The 6311-nt window shown below is 32.7% G+C and overlaps 1 non-coding gene across 1 annotated transcript; it reads right to left on the reverse strand.

Moving 5' to 3' along the window:
* Positions 1–1525: 1525 nt before the first annotated feature.
* TRNAM-CAU (transfer RNA methionine (anticodon CAU)) lies at positions 1526–1597 on the reverse strand. Its single transcript has one exon. It is a non-coding gene; the product is annotated as a tRNA-Met (tRNA).
* Positions 1598–6311: the final 4714 nt, after the last annotated feature.

A 6311-nucleotide genomic window follows, 5' to 3' on the forward strand; every position in this document is an offset into this window, starting at 1 on the left:
CCTTCGGACTCTATGGTGCAATATCAAACCTACGGATCAGCGTCTTCCACCCCCAAGTCTCGCTAATCAGAACAAAGTCCAGATGCGGACACGATTTTAGTACATCAATTAGACGTTTAACCAACCCGACCCTCGGGACACATTACTTTACTCAAGTATTATTTTTTGGTTAAGATTTAATTAATAATTTATGATAATCTATTCATCGACATTTAAGATTTTGGTTGTAAAAAGTTACAAACCCATTGACATATGGTTATACTACCAGAATATTTTATTTATTAATTATTTGGAGTTTCTTCTTTTAAGGGTCAAACATTAAATTATGTAAAATATAATTTTAAATATAATCCCCTTTCTAATACTATAAAAGGGATTCTCCCTTCGGTGTCTACTTTCAAAAATGTCAAATTGTTTTTATAATAATTATTCCAAAATATTATTTTAACTACCTATGATTATCCCAAAAAATATTTATAATTATATCGAACTATCCATATAACTACTCATAATCATCTCAAAATATTACTATAATTATCTACAATTATTCTAAAATGATCTTATACAATTTAAATTTTTGTCATTTTCTTTATATATTTTTTAAAAAAAATTAAAAATAGAGAGCCTAGAACGCACATACAATGCGTGCCCATGGTTAGTTTTATATCATTTTCGTTGAATTTATTTTTTCATGAATGTTTTATTTTTTTTTAAACATAATGATATTTTTTGTTCACAAAATAATTTATACTATTAATCTGTATAACTGATCCCACCTAATCTGACTTAAGGTTTGATTTTGTTGTTATTGTACTATTAATCTATATACTATAAGTTAGGGTAAAAGTAACAAGTTGAAATAAATTTAAAATTTTTCATTATTATCAATTTTTATAAAAGATTAACAAATTTATTAAATGAATCCCAAAAATATGTTGAATCTTCTTTTTCCGTAGTCAAATAACAAGTTTATTATATATGCGAAAAAAAAAATACATAATTACAAATGTGTTTAGAAATACATTAGTAAACATTTTGTCCATAATGGTACTTATAGTTCTTATAAACTAAACATTTGTACTTAAGTGTTGTTCATAGTTTCAAATCGAATCATTCCCTCCCCTTCCACTGTCAAACGCCCCTCCTAATCGATTCTCTTCTGTCTTGATCTATTTAACTTTTATACTCCTTTTAATTTTTGGTTTTAGAAGGGGATGAAAGAATAAATTCCCTCTATAATAATATGTTAAAGTAATTATGACTATTTTGATTATTAATAATATTATCAATAATTATGAAAATAATGATTACTTATATGAATAAAAAATACTAAATTAAAAATTATAATTTCATTGATATTATAATTAACATGTAATATATTTATTTTCTGAACATTTATGATGATTAAATTTTGCTTGAGTGCTTCCGACGTCACGTTGCCAACGTGGAATACTATAATAACAAATTAAAAATAAAAATAAAAACTCAGAAAACAAAAAGTAAGACGGAAGGGGAAGCCTTCTCTTATCAGAGCCAAGTTTCGATCTTGGGACCTGTGGGTTATGGGCCCACCACGCTTCCGCTGCGCCACTCTGATATGCTGTATGAGAAAGAACTTAATTATATATACCACAACTAAAATCTCACATTCCAGCGCCCTGCCCTCCGTCTTCTCTCTCTCTCTCTCAAAATGATGCTCCGATGCGTATCCTTTTCGCATGCGACTTGCTCTCGTTTCCTTTCTCCCTCAGATTGAATCTTATGATTTCTCTCGCTTGCCGACAGACCTCAAGAAAAGAGAATCAAAATGAAGTGAAGTTCACCCATTAGCAGATCGAAACGAAAGCATCAAGCCATTAGGAAATATGGGAATTGTTAAATATTTGGTGGGATTGGCTGGGTTCTTTTCTTTTCTTTCCCCTTTTCACCACTTCTTGTTTCGTGATGAAGAAACTGGTCGTAGATTAATTTTTTATATATCGAACAGTGTTCGATTACACAAATCAATCACTGATTCTTTTGAATTTTCCGTTTGATATTACCTCCTTTCTCTGTGTGCCAGCAACTAGCGTTCTGATTTTGGGGTTTTTTAGGTCAAGAAGAAGATGGGCGCATTGTTTGTTTTAATTTTGATGAATTTATGGAATGTGGATACTATTTTAAGCTAAGTGGATTTCGACTTTCAATGAATTAGGCATTTATTTCAAGCTGTGGTTTTCTTTATTAGTAGTAATAAATCTTCATAAACATCCTTGATATTTTCTAAATTAAATTAAAATTTTTATTTATATGATTGACATAAAGTAAGCTAACGATAAGTTACTCAAAAAAAATTCTATGGTAAGTTTTAATAAAAAAGATGTGTGCAGTAAGTATATTAATGTCATTACGGATGCATATGGTGAAGTAAAAGACTATAAGTGAAAAGATTAGAGAATTTTCAATCACCATATGTGTATATTAAGGATTTATTTTGACACCTTATCTTTTTTCACTTAAGTGATGAATCAAGCGACAGGAAACATTCAAAATAAGGTTTTATGGTATTCGTTATTTGCACATGATGTTGCATTGATTGATGAAATTATGAACGGAAAAAATTAAAATTAAAATAATGAAAAAAAAAAGTTTTAGAATCTATAAGTGTTAGGATAAGTAGGAATAAGACAAAATATATGAAATGTAGTTTCACTAGTATTAGGAAGAATATTAGAGATAAAGTTAAACTTGATACTCGATATTTCAATGCAACTTCTAATGTGCCATTGTCATTCTGAACCAAGGCCATATATTACATGCTTGAAAATCATTTTATTGATTTTGAAGCTAAACATTTCTTTTTCCTCTCTGTAGTTCTTTGATCGTAAGAGAGGCAAAAGCATGTCTGTATGAAAATCCTTACCCATGCCTCCCACTAGGGCCCGCTATGCCAAAAGCGAGATAAACCTCATTCCTCTATTTCCTTTTTACGTCCCCATGTGCCCTTCCACTCGACACCGTTGAATCACTAAGGCCAACTTTTATCCCTGCTCGAGTGTAACGACCTGAAAATTTATGCTACTATATCTACGATAATACGCTCTAATACCACAATTGTAATAATATTGTCCCAAACTCAAAGTGGGATAACGGTATACCTGTCCATAAATACATACTCTAACAATACAGTGGGAGCAAAATATACATGATCCTCTAATACAATACCAAAGTTCTAAAGTTCCATAATTATATATATCCCCAAACTCCAAAAACATCCCATGATATTCAGAACATATTCTTGTCTCCCAAATACTTACCATGTTGCTATAATATCCAAACCTTCTTTCCCTTAAAGCTTGCTAAACCCGGTTGCCTAAATTTCTTGAAATGTTAAAGTTATTGGGGTGAGACTTAGCAATGGCTGACCTACCACTCTAAGCCAAACATAATGCATCTGTAAGTACGGATTGGCCACCCCAACCTAGTTCAGACTACCAGAAGGGATATCCTGCTCTTCAATGGTCCAATCAACTACCATACACCAACACTTTATCTAAGAAGTGTGGGGGCACTGATCTAACATAATAGTTACAGTACTGTACTCTGAATCTGAACTTATCCATCAGAGTTCTGCTACCATATAGTATATTACACATATAATATAACTATAACATAGTTTTATTTTTCATACATCTGTATAAAGTCTGTCATATTCATATTTATATGTAAACCATGTCATTTCATTACTGAACTATCATGACATTAAGTCGGTTAAACTGTCATGGCACTAAGCCAGTTGAACTGTCACGACATTAAGCCGACTAAACTGTCACGGCTCTAGGCTGACTGAATTATTACGACATAAAGTCAGCTAAACTGTTGTATCATATTTTTGTCTGAAACTGTTATACGATAAATATGTCTGAATATTATCATAACATAAATCTTTATAAAATTGCCATCTTATGATTTCACAATATTTAAAATCTTTCCCGAAACCAGTATAAAATCTTACTCATGCCACACAATTTGAATAGTAATTCATAATATAATACCTATATGGGAAAAATATAATTTAATTGAGGAAATAACATATAATCATTTTTTTAGGGTTTACCCAACTCAAAATATCTTGTTTTTCCCAAAACATACATATAATAATCCGTAATATCATAATTGCCTAAATATTCAAAAAATCACACATATATATATATATATATATTCAATAATCATATACTACATTTAAACTGGAAAATTTTTCTGAAAATATTGACATTATCTATTCCCTTACCTGATTCTAGGAGTGGTGCCTAGGATTCTCGAACTACGAATCCACCCCGGTTAAACAGCTAAGAATTGTGGTCAAGACTCTAAAATTATGTTTATCCTTCGATTCAAGTGTAAAATGGACGAGAAATCGAAGAGAGAGAGAAAGAGAGAGGTTTCCGCAACCAGAGGGAGAGAGACAGAGTAAGGAAAGGAAATTTATTATAATCAAAATGAACTTAAACCTATTTATAGGTATGCTGACCCGACCAAAACCATCGACTGTTTGGTCTTTAACCAAACCGTTTTACCGCGTTTTTACTTTTACATGCTCTCAGTAAAGGTAAAACCGTCGACAGTTTGGTCTTATCAAACCAAACTCGCACAAAATCGTCGATGGTTTTCCTGAGACTCCCAAAATCGTCGACGGTTTGGTCCTGTACCACACCAATTTTCTATTTTTCCGTATTATTTTTATTATTATCATTTTTCGGGGTATCTACATCGAGGCTCGTGGGATTGACGTGAGGGGGTAGGGATGACTATATTTATGGGAACAAGGCTTACTACTATTAATGGAAATTCCAAATATCCAATCTTTCAGGTTCACCCTAGTGCAAGCTGACATTCTCGCTTCCGCTTCATCCACCGTTGCTCGCGCCCGCACGACGGGCTATTAGCTCAGTGGTAGAACACACCCCAAACTTGGTGTTAAACTCAACTGCGGTGAAGATACTTTGGAGGGGTCCTACGAAAAAATGGCTTAATGCCAGGATGATAAGAATCGAGTAGAAGCTGGGAGAAAGAAACTACATGGGCAGTCCTTTGTTGTAAAGATTAATAGCTATCTATTCATTGATTTGCTCACCGTGACAATTAACATTTATATTGATTCCCTAAATGAACATAATAATATTTGAACCGACTAAAATGATTTGCACTTTATATTTCTTATTTGTGTGGGTCAAAGTGTCGACACCACATCTTGCAATTAGGAAATAACTTCAACTATTAACAATTATATGGATTCGGGGCCAACCCAGCAAATATAAAAATTTAAAACTAATAAAAGTGTATGCACATTTTTAATATTATTAGTTGGGGGTGGCATGTATATATTAATTTAAAACTAATAGAGCTATACAAATATTTTCTATAAAATATTTGTAACATCCTCAAAATTCTTACCATTTTTTTTTTATATATATGTGAGTATCCATATCCATACCTAAGCAGCGGAAACACAAATTTTATAGCCATTTATATATATGCTATACAATACCAAAATCCAGTATATATCAACCATAGTTATACAAAACAAATCCCTTCTTCCCCAAAAATACAAAACTCTATTAAAAACTCACCCTATAACCAAGGTAATCTAAATACTCTCTATCCGCGAGCCTAATCTGCTCGCCTTGCTGACTCGCCCAAAAAATGGTAAAATAATGGGGGTGAGTTGTCACTCAGTAAGTGGAAATATGCTATTACTAGTGTCTAGCAACCGAGTCATAAAATTATAATATTAGTATTTAAATACTGCATAATCTGGCAATTATGTACAATACATGTATAATAACTTAAAACATTTGTATCATCTAAACTTTCTATCATTCATAGTACTACATCATACTATATACAATAAAAGCTGTAAAACTGTATACATGTACATAACTGTGTTATTTTCCTAGGACTCTGTATGTCATGATTTGACCCCTCATGACAGGGTTGTGCGGCCTGTAGGCGGGACTTAATCTAGTCGGCCCTCCAGATAAGTCAATATACTCTACACTACACTAGCCCCGCCAAACTGCATACACTCCTAAGCTCGGGACTGATTGCTACCTCGTCAAATCGGCCCCCTCCACCCAGTGAACTGGGGAGCTGCATACTCTCCGAGCACGGTCGACGGTACCCACATACTATCTGAAATATGTGGTTGCACTCTATCTGTATATAGCAACGGTATCGTGCTCTGTATTCTATATTTGTACTGTATCTATCTGTAATCTTTCCACAAGGATCTGATACTATATATATACATACTATATTCTTTATACTGTTTC

This window comes from Malania oleifera, chromosome 10 (assembly GCF_029873635.1).
Source record: "Malania oleifera isolate guangnan ecotype guangnan chromosome 10, ASM2987363v1, whole genome shotgun sequence".
Lineage (NCBI taxonomy): Eukaryota > Viridiplantae > Streptophyta > Magnoliopsida > Santalales > Ximeniaceae > Malania > Malania oleifera.